Source organism: Protopterus annectens, chromosome 12.part0 (genome assembly GCF_019279795.1).
Source record: "Protopterus annectens isolate FY-2018-M chromosome 12.part0, PAN1.0, whole genome shotgun sequence".
NCBI classification, from domain to species: domain Eukaryota; kingdom Metazoa; phylum Chordata; order Ceratodontiformes; family Protopteridae; genus Protopterus; species Protopterus annectens.
Window position 1 is genome coordinate 1373798135 of NC_056746.1, and position 17837 is coordinate 1373815971.

Consider the following 17837-nt stretch of genomic DNA (forward strand, 5'->3'; position numbering starts at 1 on the left):
CTGGAGAGTGTTTCTGCTCTGGGATCGGTTTCGTCGGCTCCTGAACCGTCGGCACAGAAAGGGATCTCGGTTCTGGTCGAGTCTGCTTCGGCCCCGATCCTTTTGGAGCTGATTCGGAGCTGGCCTCCTAGCCTTTAGAGCCGATAGAAAAAGTCTCTCGGCCCCTTTCTGTTTCCTCCAGGTCCTCCAGGCTTTCAGATTCGGATGTAGATAGGGTGGTCCAGAGGCTCATCCAGTCACCTGTCTTATCCAAATTATTTTCGGCTCCGGCCCAGTCGGCCCCGGAGCCAGCCCCTTCGATACCGTTTCTTCCTCCTCTGACAACCTTGGTGTCATCGGAGTCGGAGTTCGTAGAGTTGGGTGAAGTCCTTGAGTCGGTCCCAAGACCCACTGCTAGTCTGTCGGCACTGTCTTCAGCTCCAACCCTTTCTGTGCCTTCCAGAGGTTTCGGTTCACAGGTGTCCTCAGCCGGGCCCGAGGGGGATTCGTCGGGGCTTCTGGTTTCGGCCCCGAGTCTCCCTCTTTTTGCCTCGGCTAGGGGAACCCCGACACCGGTCATGGTCTCGGGGACAGGCCTCTCCTCAGATTCTGGTGGGCCCGCCTTCGAGGCTATGAGGAGCGTGCTGGCCAAGTCTCTAGTGACTTCACCTGAATCTGCGACTCCTTCCCTAGACACGGCGGCTAGAGCTTCTGGTGCCCCCCTGTCTTCGGACAGTGTGGCTCCTAGGCCTGAGGATTCCTCCTTGTGTGGTCCCCTGTTTTCCGAGGAGCCTTCAGAGTTCGTGCCTGAGGAGCCCCCCAGGAAAAAATTGTGCAAGAGGAAGCACATAAACTCCCCAGATGAGTCTGTCACCTAGGACACCGACCTCGATGACGCAGAGGAGTCTCCTAAGTCATCCTCTGACGATGTCTCGTTCTCCGATATCCTGGAGATCTTGAGACAGAGGGCCAACTGGCCATCCAAAACCCCTTCCGCGGAGGAGTCGGTCTTCCTCAAGGCCTTCGGAGTCCAACCCTCCACCTCCTGGGTGTCTCCACCCTTCGATGAGTTACTGGACCTTATTTGTCGAAGGGTGTGGGAACACCCTGATTCTGTGGAGCCAGTTCCTTCTCGCCCCAAAAAGTTTTTATCCGCACCCCCTGGCAAGGAGTTTCTAACCAAGGGAGTTCCGGTTGATGCTATGGTGGTGGCGTCTGCCACCCAGCAAGATGTGGCAGAGGCATCTACTTCTATCCATCCTCCTAACAAGGAGTCCAGGAGCATGGATAGGTACAGGAAGAATACCCTGACATCAGTGACCTTTACCCTGTGGTCGCTGAATTATTTATGTCACTTTACAAGGCTCCAAAGGGATCTCATAAAGGAGTTGGGAGATACCCTGTCGGGTAACGTGCCTGAGGCGTTAACGCAGTCTGTCAACGCCCAGCTGTCTACCCTTTCGTCCATTGTTAACTCGTCCATGAGGCTCATATCGTATGCAGCCGAAAGGGCGGGTAGGGCAGCGGGTTCGGGCATAGCCCTTAGGAGGCAAGCCTGGATGTGCTTGTGTCATTTTGCGGAGGCTTTAAAGTCTTCCTTCACCTACGCTCCATTCGATGGGTCCTCTCTCTTTGGACCCAAGGTGAAAGCCACACTTACTAGATGTGAGCAGGAGGGTAAGACTTTGTCTGCCGTTGGGGCCTGTTTTTCACTTCCCTCGAGACCTTATCCCAAGGCTCAGAGGGGAGGAAAGATGTTGTTCAGAAAGTCCCAAAAGTCTTTCCCTGTCCATCAGAGTGACTCCCCCTCCAGAGGCAGAGGGGGGGGGGTTATTCTGGAAGACGTTGCCCCAGAGGTGGCGGAGGCCCCCGCAACTCAGGAGACCGTGAATCCTTTCGTGGTTCCTCCTTCCAGCGTCCCTGAGGGACTGCCCGACTGTGCGTCTCCAGGGCCAGTTGGGGGTCGATTCTCAACGCATCCAAGGGCCTGGGGTTCCATCACTCAGGATCAGTGGGTGCTTCATATCATCGCCGGAGGTTAGACCATTCCCTTTATCCGTCCCCCTCCACCGTCAAGGAAAATCCCAGACGTGCCACTCAGTCAACGGGATCAAGCAGCCATAGAGGTCGCAAAGCTGCTCGGAAAGGGAGTCATCCAGCCAGTCCCCGCAGACCAGACCGGATTAGAAACTTACTCAAAGTTATTTTTGGTGCCGAAAAGAACAGGGGACTTGAGACCCATTCTGGACCTCAGCCACCTAAACCATTTCGTAAAGAAGTCCAAGTTCCGGATGGTCACGTTGCAATCCATTTTCCCATTGCTGGAAAAAGGAGTATGGATGTGCTCCATCGATCTCAAGGACGCCTATTATCACATCAAGATAAACAGGGTGTCCAGGATACATTTATGCTTCCGCCTAGGAGCCAGTCACTTCCAGTTCCGAGCCCTGCCCTTTGGTCTCACCACAGCCCCCAGGGTGTTTACCAAATGTCTGGCAGTGGTGACGGCTCACCTGAGACGTCTGGGATTCCAGGTGTTTCCGTATCTAGACGACTGGCTCCTCACCGCCCCCACCAGGCATCTTCTTATTCAAGCCGTGAGTGCTACCATCGAGTTGGGACATCTATTAGGAATTACATTCAACTGGGAAAAGTCTGTATTGCTGCCATCACAGTGTGTTGCCTTTTTAGGCGCAGAGCTAGACTCTGTCGAGATGCGAGCATTCCTTCCAACAGAGAGAATAAAGATACTACAGGACCAAGTCCTAGCCTTACTACCCCAAAGGAAAGCCCCCAGCCAGGATGGTCCTTCAGCTTTTGGGGTCAATGGTGGCCGCCATTCTTCTGGTCCGTCTGGCAAGATTGCACATGCGAATTCTCCAATGGCTCCTGTCGACCCAGTGGTCGTACCAAGATCTACCCTTGTCCTACCCGATTCTCATCACGGAAACCTGCCGGCAAGATCTTCATTGGTGGCTCCTCTCCTCCAACCTGAAACAGGGGCAACTCTTCTGCCCCCCCCTCCCCCATTGCCACAGTGACCACGGATGCCTCGCAGATAGGGTGGGGGGGCATTATCTGGACAGGACGGTTCAAGGCACGTGGCAGGATCATGAAACCCACTTACATATCAATGTTCTGGAAATGAGGGCAGTGCTTCTAGTGTTGCAGGCACTTCACAGCTCTCTTCCCAAGGGTACCATCGCAATCTTCTCGGAAAATATGGCGGTAGTATGGTACCTGAACAAGCAGGGAGGAACCAGGTCTTATCCTCTTTGCAGAGAAGCCATGAGAGTTTGGAACTGGGCGATCGCTTCCCAGAGATTTCTAGTGGCAACGCACATTCCGGGGAAGTCCAATGTGATAGCAGACAGGCTGAGCAGAGTTATTCTGATGCCTCACGAGTGGTCCCTGAACGACCGAGTAGCGACTTGGATCTTCTCCAACTGGGGCTTTCCCTGTTGCGACCTTTTCGCCAGCCCCTGGAACGCGAAGTGCAGCAACTTCTTCTCCCTGATCCCCCCCCCAGGGGGAGTCATCCAGGGATGCTCTAGTCCACAATTGGCTCTCCGGTCTACTCTACGCCTTCCCTCCGGTCCCACTACTGCCAAAGGTGATTCAGAAGGCGATCTGCTTGGGAAGCAGCATGATTTTGATCGCACCACACTGGCCCCGCCAAGTTTGGTTTCCTTTCCTTCGGAAGTATGCAGTGGAGGATCCTTGGATTCTGGACCCAGTTCCAGACCTCCTGATTCTTCATTCAGGTCAGGCCCATCCATCACTGCGAACTCTCAAGCTAATGGCTTGGCTGCTCCACTTCCGACCTTAGTCAGACAGCATATCCTTTCGCCTGAGGTGGTCCGGATTCTGTCTTCTTCTCACAGAGCTTCCACTAAGGAGATATATTCTAATAAATGGAAAAGGTTTGCCATTTGGTCCCAGCGCCACAACCTTGACCCTCTGACAGCCCCGGTGTCCGCAGTATTAGATTTTTTGGCAACTCTTTTTAGACAGGGTTCCGCTGTCTCCACGCTTAAAGTCCAATTGGCAGCGATTTCTAATTATCATGTTACCTTTGAGCCTTCACTCATGAGTCATAAGTTGTGAAGGCCTTTCTTAAGGGAGCTTGGTTGCTTCGCCCCCCGGTGTCGCAACCTGTTTTGCCATGGGATTTGAATGTAGTTTTAGGAGCCTTGACGTCTCATCCCTTCGAGCTAGAGGCCTCTTGTGAGCAAAAGTTCTTATCTTGGATGACTGCCTTCTTGGTAGCTATTACTTCAGCCAGAAGAGTTTCGGAGCTTCAAGCCCTCTCTGTTAAGCCCCCTTATCTGATCTTTCACAAGGATAGAGTATCTCTAAGACTAAACCCGTCATTTCTTCCAAAGGTTTCTTCTGCTCTTTGTCTGCAGCAATCTATAGAGCTACCAGTTTTCTTTCCAAAATTTTCCAACTAGGCAGAATACAGACTTCATCAGTTGGATGTGCATAGACAACTGAGGTTTTACTTGGATAGGACACAGCAGCAGAGGAAATCAGACCAGTTGTTTGTGGCCTTTGCAGATAACAGGATTGGCAAAGCAATAACTAAGACCACTGTTGCTAGGTGGATTAGGGATTGTGTTTCATTTATTTATGCATCAACAGGAAGGGACCTTCCATTTCCAGTTAGAGCGCATTCTACTAGGGCTATGGCAACTTCAGTGGCCTTCCACGCCAGACTGTCGGTGGATGAGATATGTGCAGCGGCCACTTGGGCTTCTCCACATACTTTTATTTCTCATTACAAACTGGACATGGCCTCTAGAGGTCGGGCGTCCTTTGGTCCCACAGTGCTCAGGAGTGTTTTCCAGTGAGCCTCTCAGGATCTAGGTGCTAGGGACGCTGTCCCATCAGTTATGAATGTAGGCGAGATAGGATCGCATTACATCTTTTAGTTATGTACTTACCATAACGATAGATGTATGTGATCCATCTCGCCTACATTCTTACGTACCCGTCCTCCTTCACCCTACCTGTTGGATCTGGAGGAAACTCTATTGTACAGTCGGAGTGGCACATGTGAGTGAGTTGTTGTGGGGCAAACAAGATCTGGGGGTTTGGGCGTGGTGCATCCTGTGATAAGGGGGTTGGCCCAGCCAATGAGAGACTTCGTGCTAGTGTATTGGCCGAGTCGGAGCCCATCAGTTATGAATGTAGGCGAGATAGATCACATACATCTATTGTTATGGTAAGTACATAACTAAAAGTTATGTACTTACCATAATGTTCCATGTGAGTTTTTTATCTCGCCTTTATTCTTACTGATGGGTTGGAGCCGATCCTTGGCTCCGACACGGCCGATAGCAAGCTCAAGGTTTGCCAGTAGCTCGAGACCAGCCCCTTATTCCACCATGCACTGCTAGAATTACCTCAGATCTTGTTTGCTGCGAATAATAGTCTATACACATATATATATATATATATATATATATATATATATATATATATATACAACCTATACATACTCTCTCATATATATCTATGAAAAAGAGTACCCAAAGGGAAAGAGAAATATTGAATAACCAGGATGGCACTAGCCTCTAAGTCAACAGTCAGCCAGGAGGGGGAAGGAGGGAGGGACGTGAGAATAAAGGCGAGATAAACAACTCACATGGAATGTTATGATAAGTACATAACTTCTATATGTGAAGTTGTTAATAGGTTCATAGGTTCATACTAGGCTATCTGCCCGAGGGCATTTACAAGCCTAGCCCATAGTTTTGTGGCTTACGCCACCCCTTTAGTATGGGGAACTATACCCATTATTTTGCTGTGCCTCTGTTGAGCAGTGACACTGAGGTAATCCCTGGGGTATATCTGCGCTGATTATTCTCACTGATGAGTAGCGTCCCTAACACCCTCAACCCTGGGTGGCTCATGGGAGTATGTTCTTCAGTACTGTAGAACCAAAGGAAGACCTGTCCCTAGAAGCCTTATCTACTTTGTAATGTGAGATAAAGGTATGAGGGTTAGACCAAGTGGCTGCATTGCAAATATCATCAAGGGGCAATTTAGCTTGAAAAGCAGAAGAGGTAGAGACAGCTCTGGTAGAATGAGCTTTTGGTTTGTGCGTTAAAGGCATGTTCACATTTTCATAAACAAAGGATATACAATCGGATAACCATTTAGATAAGGTTGTTTTAGCCACTGGATTGCCTTTTCTTGCTTCTAAGAAGGCTACAAAAAGTTGATCTGATTTCCTAATATCCTTAGTTCTGTCAAGATAAAATCTGAGCTGTCTGTGAACATCAAGTTTGTGCAGCATATATTCTAAGTTGTTAGAGTGGTTGGGGAAGAACACTGGTAGTTCAATGACCTGATTGATGTTTGACTCAGAACAGACTTTAGGTAAAAAAGAGGGGTTCGTTCTGAGAGATACTCTATCAGCATGGAAGATCATGTAGGGTGGTCTGATGGATAATGCTTGAAGTTCTGACACTCTGTGGGCAGACGTAATGGCCACAAGAAAAATTGTTTTCCACAATAAGAATTTTAAATCACAAGAAAAAGCTGGTTCAAAGGGAGGAAGAATAAGTTGAGACAGCATAAGGTTTAAATTCCCGGGAGAAAAGGGAATTTTGATCGGAGGTCTCATATGAAGAAGGTTTTGGATAATTTATGGCTCATAATATTTGAGCCATCAAGACCAAGGTGAAAATTTGAGATAGCAACTAACTGAACTCGAACTGTAGCAGCTGCTGCCCCTTCCTTAAAAAATGTTGTCAAAAATTCCAAGATCGAAGATAGCGGAGCTCAAAAAGGATCAGTGTTCTGCGCGTTGGCCCAAATTGAGAACCTTTTCCATTTGCTGCCATATAATTTCCTGGTAGATGGCTTTTGAGAGGACAAGAGAATCTGTCTTGTATTTTCTGAAATTGAATGAAGCCTGACAATTAGGGGAAGTGGATTAGCCAAGCAGTCAGTTTCAGGGACTATAGAGAAAGATGAAGGTCCCCTGACGGGTGCGTCAGAAGGTCAGGAACTGGGTCCAGGATCCATTGATTCTCCAACAGATGATGGTGAAGAAACGGAAACCAAATCTGTCGAGGCCAGTAGGGGGCTATGAGTATAACCTTCCTTCCCAGCGATTTTGCTTTCTGTAGAAATCTGGGCATTAATGGGAAGGGTGGAAATGCATAAAGGAGACCCGGGGGCCAATCGTGTAAAAGTGCATCTCTCGGGGGATGACCGGGAGGTGGTATCAGGGCAAAGTAGCTTCTGCATTTTGAATTGATGTGGCTGACAAAAAGGTCGCAGCAAGGCTGGCCCCATTTGCGGAAAATCAACTCCATAACCTGTTGATTGAGAGACCACTCGTGAGGGAGTAATATTGCCCTGCTTAGCTTATCCGCTATGACGTTGGATTTCCCCGGGATGTGCGTTGCTAACAGAAAACTCTGGGATGACACAGCCCATTGCCAAACCCTGAGGGCTTCTCGACAAAGGGGTTAAGACTTGGTTCCACCCTGCTTGTTCAAGTACCAGACTACTGACATGTTGTCGATCTGAATTGCAATAGTCCCTAGAGGGAGAGAGTCCTGAAAGTACTGCAACGCCAGAAGTACCGCGCTCAGCTCTAGATCATTGATGTGCAGATGTGATTTTTGATCTGTCCATGTGCCTTGGGCAGTCTTTCCCTGAAAATGCCCCCCACACCCTATCAGGGAAGCGTCATAGTGGCTACTGGGGGGGGGACAAAGGGTCTCCCTACTGTAACATGAGGAGACGTCAACCACCACCGAAGGTCTCTCCTGCAAGAATCCGTGATAAGAATCATGTGGTGCATTGGTAGTTTCTGGTAAGACCACTGAGTGAAAAGAAGCCATTGAAGGATTCACATATGCATCCTTGCGAGTGGTATAGCCAGGATTGCTGCCGCCATCAAACCTAGTACTTTCAATACCTCCACTGCTGTAGTTTGTTCTTTGACACCAGTGAGCTGACGTTTTGGCGAAGAAGGGAGACTCTTTCGATAGGGAGATGTAAAGTGGTGGTTGAGGTATCTAACTCTGCTCCTATAAAAACGGTATGCTGAGATGGCGATAAGGCAGACTTTTCGAAGTTGATTGTAATGCCTAATTGATGGCATAATGTCAGAGTGTATTGTGTTGCCTGAGTCAATTGATGCCTGGTAGTAGCAGTGAGGAGCCAATCGTCTAAGTACGGAAACACCTGGAATCCTAGATGCCTCAGGTGAGCCGTGACCACTGCCATGCATTTGGTGAACACTCTGGGGGCTGAAGTGAGACCAAAGGGCAGGGCTAAAAACTGGTAATGATTGGCTCCCAGCCGGAAGCGCAGATGATCTCTGGAGCGTCTGTCCATCTTTATGTGATAGTACGCGTCCTTGAGATCTATGGAGCACATCCAATCGCCTTTCCCTAAAAAGGGAAGAATGGACTGAAGCATGACCATTCGGAACTTCTCTTTCTTTACGAACTTGTTGAGTCTGTTGAGGTCCAAGATAGGTCTCCAGTCCCGTTTTCTTTGGTACCAAAAAGAATCTTGAGTAAGTTCCGAATCCGACTTGGTCTGCTGGGACTGGTTGGAGGAGTCTTTTTTCTAGCAATCTGTGGACCTCTACGATTGCTTGTTCCCTGAGATTGGGTGGAACATCTGGGATTTTTTTTATAGGAATGGGAGGGATAAAGAACGGTATGAAATATCCTCTGGAAATGATACTTTGTACCCAAGTATCCGATGTTATGTTTATCCAGGCATCTGGGTACAAAGACAAGCGACCCCTGACTGCCTCCAGAGCCGAACAGTCGGGCCCCCTTTCAGGAGCGCTGGTAGGACTGAACGGAGAACTGACTCCTGTCACCCTGTTGCTGTGGACCCCCTCTGCCACGGAGGCAGCATCTTCCATTATAACCCCCTCCTCAGCCTCTAGAGGGGGTTTCACCATGTGTGTCGTGAAAAGCTGCTTGAGTTTTTCAGAACCAAATGCCCCCCCCCCCCAGGGCCCTTGGGGTAGGGCCGAGTAGGAGTGGAAAAGCGGACCCCAACGGCAGATAAAATCTCGCCTTCCTGTTCACACCTGGTTAAAGTTTCCTTTTCTTTGGGCCCAAACAGTGATGAGCCATCAAATGGGGTATTAACAAAAGAAGACTTGAAGGGTTCCGCAAAGGAACAGAGATGCATCCAGGCTTGTCTGTGAAGAGCAATGCCCGAACTAGCGGCTCTACTCGGACCATCAGCTGCATAGGATATGAGACGCATGGACGAGTTCACTACTGAGTTAAGGGTAGTGAGCTGGGCTTTGACTTTGTTGTCCACTCCTGCAGCTACTGTACCTTGGAGAGTATCTCCTAGCTCTTTCAGGAGATCTCTCTGTAGTCTTGTAAAATGGGTCAAGTAGTTCAGTGATCGCAGAGAAAAAGTCGCTGAACTAAACATGCACTTCCCATAGCTATCCATAACCCTAGAATCTCTGTTAGGGGGATGGATAGAAGAGGATGTCTCAGATACTTCCTTTTTGATGGCTACAGCCACCACCATGGCATCCACAGGCACTCCTTTTGTCAAAAAAGATTTATCGACTGGGGCAGATATGAATTTATTGGGTCTACGAGGGACAGGTTCCATGTCTTCTGGTGGCTCCCACGCCTTACGAGAGATCAGATCCATGAGCTTGTCGTAAGGTGGAGACACCCAAGAAGTGGAAGGTTGAGACCCACAAGCCTTCAAGAGCACAGACTCATCCTCAGTAGGGGTCTTGGACTGCCAGTTGCCCCTCTGACTAAGGATCTCTAGTATCTCTGCAAAAGAGATATCCTCAGAGAGGGACCGAGGGGACCCTTCTGACTCATCTAAGTCCGTGTCAGATGTCAAAGACTCCTGTGAGGAGTCTAAGTGCTTCCTCTTGCACAGTCTCTTTCTGGGCACCTCCTCAGTGGGAGGGTCTGGGGAGGTCTCAGAATTGCAGGGGACACCCTGTGGGGGTACTTGAGGCTGAGGGTCTCTACGCTTAGAGGGGTCGGTAGATGCAGAAGTAGACATAGGAGCTTGAGGGGAGAGGGAAAGCTGAACCGATGCTGATGTTGCCTTTGGAGACAAAACTCTCCTCATAGCATCGAAGGAACCATGGCTCCGACGAGGAGGAGTGGACGGACACAAGAGTACTGTCCGATCCTCCCGCACCGAAACCCTGGGCTCCAAGCCTGAGGTAGGAGCCGAGCTCATCCGAGCCGAAGCCCCGAGTGGGAGAGTCGACACCGACAAGTCGGTGCGACTATCCTCCCCGGACTCGACTGGAGAGCGTCGGCTCCTAGAGCCCTCGGTCGGCGCCAAGGACATCCAAGTAGATGGAGCCAATAACCCCGGAGCGGATATTGGCTCCAAGGGTCCAACCACCATCGGTTCAACTTCCTTCGGCTCCAAGAGTCCAGTACAGCCCGGAGGAGAAGTAGACAAGTTCGGTTCCATTGTCTTCAGCTCCGACAAGCTGGTCAGGGCCGACAACAATTTGGCAAGTCCTGGTGCCTGTAAAAGCTTCTGCACTTAGCCGATCCATGTCCAAATCTGAAAGGGTGACTGAAGACTTAGCTGAATGCACCGAAGGTGCTGACTGGAGCAGAGCTGAAGAAGGAACTTCGGAGACCGGCTCCAATACTGAAAGCTGGCTCCGAATCAAAGGTACACTCGGCTCCGATGACTGTGGAACCGATGACCCTCCTTCTGAAATTTTAGCCTTTTTGGATACCTTATCTGAAGACTTGGATTTTGAAGATTTGGAAGACGTACTAGCACCTTCATGGCTATTCAAAACCTCTGAAAAAGATTGCTGTAGCAATCCTCTGTCTATAAGTTTCCTCCTTCTCTCCAAGAGTACTCTTGAAGAGAAGGAGTGACAAATGCTACAGGTGTCTTGGAGGTGCTTGGCCCCCAGGCAGTAGACACATTGAATATGTCCGTCAGTGATGGACATTTTCTGCCCACAATCTGGGCATTTTTTAAAACCCGATTTGGGATGGGATTTCTCCCTATCCTCTAATATACTGAGAAAAAAAACAGTAAATAGATTCACAAACAACTAAACCCAACCCGAGCACTATCTACAACAGTAATATATATATAAATAAAAATATCTAAATAAAAAAATATAATACAAATATGGGACTAAGAGTTCCACAGAAAAAAACCTAACTGCTAAAGGGATTAATAGTAGGAAAAAAGGCTAAAGGCCCACACAAACTAAAAATCCAACAAGTCCCTAATTTAAAACAATTTAAGCTATCTAAACTGTCTAAACTATCTAAAAATAATAGAACTAACACACACTACATAAATTTATCAAAAAGGAAAACTTTTTAAAAACTTGTTGTTTCTAAAATGGTCCGAGCTATCTGGATCACCAAGATCTCACTTGCTGCGGCAAACTAGATCTGAGGTAATTCTAGCAGTGCATGGTGGGATAAGGGGCTGGTCTCGAGCTACTGACAAACCTTGAACTTGCTATCGGCCGTGTCAGAGCCGAGGATCGGCTCCAACCCATCAGTGAGAATAATCGGCGAGATTAACAACTTCACATTGTAGGTTTTGTAAAACAGAATTGGAAACAGTCGCACATCTTGTTGCTGGTTGTGATATACTAATGGTAGAAGGACTGTATACTGAAAGGCATAATAATGTGGCAGGACTGGTGCATTGGGGTTTATGCAAACATTATAATACTGAAATAGCTGAAAAACATTGGAAATATGAGCCACAAAGCATTATAGAAAATGGTGAAGTTTATATCACATGGGATCACCCATTACCAACAGTTCAAAAAATAGATGATAAAATCAGATGTAGTAGTCCATGAAAAGAAGACAGAAGTAACATTGATCATTGAAATTGCTACAGCCAGTGACTACAATGTCTTACATAGAGAAAGACACAAAGTCATAAAATATCAGGATTTGCAGGCAGAAATGAGGCCAGTGTGGAAAACGGATATCCAGACAGTTCCAATAGTAGTAGGAGCAATGGGTCTTATAAAAAGGAATTTGCAATTGTACTTAGATGTGTTACCAGTATATGTAACTTTGTATGAATTGTAGAAGGAGTCAGTATTGGGCACATTGTAGGTGCTGCGAAGAGCACTTTTAACTAACATCAAAAACTGAAACAATAGTAATTTCATAAACTTTAGTCATACTTTGACTTAGGAATGGGATCAATTCCCATCATGATATTAGAAACCCAAAATATTTGGATAAATTAAAAAGGGAGTAACCAAATGTAGACTTAAATCAGAAAGACATACTCCAGTATTTCAAAGAACTCCTGCAGTTTTAACAATATTTTCGATATCATGAAAAAAGATACATGCCAATAATAATATAATCCATAAAAACATCATGGAAATCAACCTAAAGTAGATTTATTGTACTTTAGCACCAAATACAGTACACAGATCGTGTTTCACTCTCTAAGGAGCCTCTTTAGTGCTGACCCAAATCGTGTGATCATCTCCTAACCAAAAGAAATATAGTTTTAAAAAATAAAAAGTAATTAATTTTGCCCAGGCTTGTGTAAAGCCCCCCCCCCCCAAATAAAAAATCTGCACTGTTTGTTTTTTATCTAAGATTTGCTTCTTTTCATAAATATTAGTTTCTCTGGAACTTTATTCATAGCAATAAATGTAAATAATAGCTTTTTTTGTAAACTAAGCAGAGCACTGCATTGTTATGAACACCTAACATTGCTCAAGTTTAAAAGAACAAAGCTTTGTCTGAATGCAAATGGTATGTGTCCAACATGTAATATTCTACATCAGATCCAATGAGGTATGAGACTGAAAGTGTTTACCAGGAATTGGAGAAGATTCCACAGATCTCTGCCTTGTGTGTTTTTTAATGCTTCAGTCATGTGCTAATGTTTATTTGTTAGGCTTATAGAAAAAAATCAATGACCAGCATCTCAATTCTTTGTAATATTTACTGTTTGTCCTGCTGCAAGTTGTAGACAAACAACAGCAGGATATCTGCCCACTGGCTCAAATACAGTCTCTTGTTGTTCTGTAGTCCTATCTCGTTTTCATTCTTACATATGGGCTCCGACTTGGCCTATTACAAAGCTCAAAGTCTCTTAATTGGCTCATGGCTAGGTAGTTATCCCATAGTACACTAGTACAATCCCCAGATCTCATTTGCCGCATCTACGAGTTCAGAAGTGCTTCTTGCTTGGCCGTGGCGAAGTTCAAAACTTTTTTTCATTATTATTCACTTTATCGATTCTTTAGCTAGTTATCCTAATATTAGAAGTTAGTTATCTTTTATAGATATTATTTAGAAGTATTTTTTGCCATTTAATTAGTTAGTTTGTTGAGAACTTGTTGGCCCTTGTTGTTCTCCGTTTGGTATCCTATGTGCTAGTTTATAATACCTTTGATATTACATAGGTCCGCGTTTGTGTTAGGACCTTGTTTTTCTCGCTTTTTCATACATATATATTGTGTGCAGTGTTTTTTGCTAGTTTTTGATGCAGGTTAGTTCTCTATAGGTCTGCGTTTGTATTAGGGCCTTGTTTTCTAAATTTTTAGAGATTAGAAGATTGCGTGCACTGTTTGTCTCATACTTTGCCTGCTACTGAAGTTTCTGGTCTTTTCTCCAACTTAGCTTATCCAGCTAGGTCCGTTTAAGTTAGAGGACCTACTCCTCTGCTATTATTCATTTTTTCCTACAGGGCTAGGCCAATTTAAGTTAGAGGACCTAGTCCTCTTTAGTCTCTCGTTTCTGTTTGTGTGTGCTTGTTAGGGCTAGGCCCGTTTAAGTTAAAGGACCTAGTCCTCGTTGTGCTTGTTGTGTACCTGTTAGGGAGAGGCCTGTTTAAATTAGAGGATCTTGTTTTCCCTTGTTGGTATAGCTTTGTTAAGTATGTGTAAAGAGACCAAAGACCACAAACCTTCGGGTTTCAAAAAATGCATAAAGTGCTCCCAGAAGATGTCAGTTACGGATGGCCACAGTAATTATGTGTATTGCCTCGGAGCCATTCACTTGTAGGAAACTTGTTTATTCTGCCATTCCTTCAGCTCCAGAGTTTTTCAGAAGCCGAAGAACAAGTTAATTTTGAAAGCTGTCCTCAAGCCTTCCTTCGAGGAAGACTTAGCAAGCTCTTATTCCTCATCAAAGTCTCATTCATCCAGAAAAGAGAAGGTCATGTCGGCCAAGAGGCATTCTTTGGCGCTGATTAGTGTATCGGAATCTCTTCAGAAACAATTGAAACTTGATAATACGTCTACCTCCTCGGGTCCACTGTCCTCGGAGCCGGTCGAGATTGTCGATGTTGACACTGCAGTGTTGGCTCCAAGCCTTTCAGAGCCGACTACTGAAAAATTGCATCAGAGCCGGTCCAGAGATCTTTTGCCGGTCTCCCCTACCTTAAGATCTCCAGTTTTACAGAGATCCAGATGGCCTACCCTGTCATCCAGATCCTCCAAGAGCCTGTCAGAAGAAGATGTGGTGAGAGTGGTGCTTAGACTCTTGAAGTTGTTTGCTTTGCCCAAATTGTTGTTGGCTACGACCCAGTCGGTTCTGGATCCACCTGAGTCCATCTTCCCTGTTGTGGTTCCTCCTCCGAGCCGAGTCGGGCCTTTGGAGCTGGAGATTTCTCTGCTGCTTGTTGTGGAACCCTCGGTTCCAGCACCCCTTGTGGCTGTCTCAGAGCCGAGTTCTGCTCCGACACCTTCGGTGCTGTCCATGGTGTCTAGGAGCCGAAGCTCACCGGTCGGCCCCGACAGGGACACTTGGACCCGAACCTCTTCAGTGCCGAGTCTCCTTCTTGGTGCATCAGGTAGGTTGAGCTCGGACCTTACATCGTTCTGGAGCCGAGGACTACCTCCGTTTCCTCTGAGTCGAGGCTGTCTTCGGAGCTGGAGATATCTGCTTTTGAGATGATGAGGAGCATGCTGTCTCACTCATCAGCTCTGGTGCAAGGGTACCGATACTGTTCCCCCTCAAGCACCAACCTCTGTCTCAGCACCTTCTCTCTCTCTCGACAGCAGAGACCTGCAGCCTCAGAAGCCCCCGTTGGGTGGCCCCCAGTCTTCCAAGACCTCCCCAGAGTACCCTTCTGAGAAGCCCCATTGGAAGAGGACATGCAAGAGGAAGCATGTAGACTCCCCGGATAAGTCTATCACTTCAGACACTGACCTCGAGGAGTCAGAAGGGTCCTCCAAGTCATCCTCTGATAATGTCAGGGTAGACCATCTGGATCTCTGTAAAACTGGAGATCTTAAGGTTGGGGAGACCAGCAAAAGATCTCTGGACCGGCTCTGATGCAATTTTTCAGTAGTCGGCTCTGAAAGGCTTGGAGCCAACACTGCAGTGTCAACATCGACAATATCGACCGGCTCCGAGGACAGTGGACCCGAGGAGGTAGAAGTATTATCAAGTTTCAATTGTTTCTGTAGACATCTTAGAGATCCTAAAGCAGAGAGGCGGCTGTCCCACTGTCACCCCTTCTGATGAGGAGTCAGTGTACTTGAAGGTTTTTGGGTCTCAACCTTCAGCCTCTTGGGTGTGTCTCCACCTTTTTATGAACTCTTAGACCTGGTTAGTCGAAAGGTGTGGGAGACTCCTGATGCTGTGGAGCCAGTCCCCAAAAGACCCAATAAATTTCTCTCTGCCCCAAAAGAGAAAGAGTTTTTGTCCAAGGGTGTGCCTGTAGATGCCATGGTGGTGGCGGCGGCCACTAAGAAGGAGCTAGCGGAGACTTCTTCATCTGTCCATCCACCGAACAAAGAGTCTCATACAATGGATAGATATGGGAAGCATATCTTTTCTTCAGCGGCTTTTACCCTCAGATCGCTGAACTATCTCACACATTTTACTAGGCTTCAGAGAGATCTCCTCAAGGAGTTAGGAGATACTCTTCAAGGTACATCTACTGAAGGAGTCCCTGAAAAGGTGACTGCTCAGTTGTCCACCTTAGATTCCATTGTGAACTCCTCCATGAGGCTGATCTCCTTTGCAGCTAATGGAGCGAGCAGGGCAGCAGGTTCAGGAGTTTCCCTTAGGAGCCACTCCTGGATGCGCTTATGTAATTTTGCGGAGCCTTTCAAGTCTAACTTTACCAACCCCCCCCCTTTGACGGTTCTTCATTGTTTGGACCTAAGGTAAAAGATACACTCACCAGGTGCGAACAAGAAGGGAAAACTCTTTCTGCCATGGGAGTACGTTTTACTGTCCCCTCTAGACCATATTCCAAGGGTCAGAGAGGTGGTAAGATGTGGTTCAAGAAGAATCAGAGATTTTTCCGGGATGCACAAGGTGACTCCTCCTTCAGAGGCAGAGAAGGAGGAGCTAATGGTAGACGTCGCCCTAGAGGCGGGGGGGAGTCCGCAAAACCAAGGTGGCCACAACTCTTTTTGAGGCCGTCTCTATCAGTGCTCCTAATGTGGGGCCCGGCTGCGCTTCTCTGGAGCCAGTTGGGGGTCGCCTATCTTTGTATCCAGCAGCCTGGCTAAACATCACCCAAGAGAAATGGGTACAAAGAATAATCACCAGAGGTTACTCCATACCCTTTTCTCTTCCACCCCATACTCCCAAGAAGATCCCGGATGTTCCACCCAATCACAGGGATTAAGCAACTGTAGAAGTTCAAAAGTGGCTTGTAAAGAGAGTCATCCAAATCGTCCCCGCAGACCAGATAGGATTTGGAACTTACACCAGATTCTTTTTAGTACCAAAATGTACAGGGGACTGGAGGCCCATCTTGGACCTCAGCAAACTAAACAAATCTGTAAAGAAGGCCAAGTTCCGAATGGTGACACTGCAGTCTATACTCCCTCTGTTAGGGAAAGACAATTGGATGTGCTCCATGGACCTCCAAGATGCGTACTACCATGTAAAAATGGACAGAGCATCGAGGAGTCATTTACGCTTCCAGCTGGGAGCCAGTCATTACCAATTTCATGCTTGCTGTTTGGTCTCACCTTAGCCCCCAGGGTTTTCACCAAATGTATGGCAGTAGTGACAGCTCACCTGAGACATTGAGGATTCTAAGGGTTTCCATACCTGGACGACTGGCTCCTGACCGCCACCATTAGGCACTTACTCCTACAAACCAGAGATTCCACCATCCAGCTCTGTTCCCAGATGGGGATTACAATAAATTGGGAAAAGTCTGCCTTATCGCCCTCTCAGTTTGTGACTTTTATAGGTGCAGAAATAGACACAGTCGCCATGATAGCTCGTCTACCTGCAGACAGAATTCAAAACTGCAGACAACAAATTCTAAGTCTACTTCCTCTACAGAAAGTCAAGGCAAAGACAGTGCTGAAACTCTTAGGGACCATGGCCTCCACCATAACACTAGTCCCTCAAGCCAAATTGCATATGCGAGTTCTCCAATGGCTTCTATCTTCCCAGTGGTCCTTTCAACAACTGTCTCTATCTCACCATATCATCATAACAGAGTCTTGCAAAAAGGACCTTTGTTGGTGGATTCAACCCGACCAGCTGACAACAGACACTCACTCCATTCCTTCCTCGCCAACCCGTTGCTACTGTGACCACGGATGCCTCACACATAGGGTGTGGGGGGGGGCATTATCTAGGCAGGACAGTCCAAGGCACATGGCAAGATCACGAGGTTCACCTGCATATCACTGTCCTAGAGATTAGAGCAGTGCTTCTAGCATTGCAAGCACTTCACGACTTTCTTCCTCAAGGGACAATAGCAATCCAGTCGGACAATATGTCAGTGGTTTGGTATCTAGACAAGCAAGGAGGAACCAGATCTTACTCCCTTTGTCGAGAGGCTCTTCGTGTTTGGAAGTGGGCAATATCTTCCCAATGCTTTCTAGTAGCAATGCATATCCTGGGGAC

The 17837-nt window shown here is 47.2% G+C and overlaps 1 protein-coding gene across 1 annotated transcript in view; it reads left to right on the forward strand.

Annotated features, from left to right (window-relative positions):
• The window catches only part of RAD21L1 (RAD21 cohesin complex component like 1), a 1222403-nt gene that overhangs the window by 398158 nt on the left and 806408 nt on the right, over positions 1-17837 (forward strand). The gene's annotated exons all lie outside the window — the stretch shown is intronic.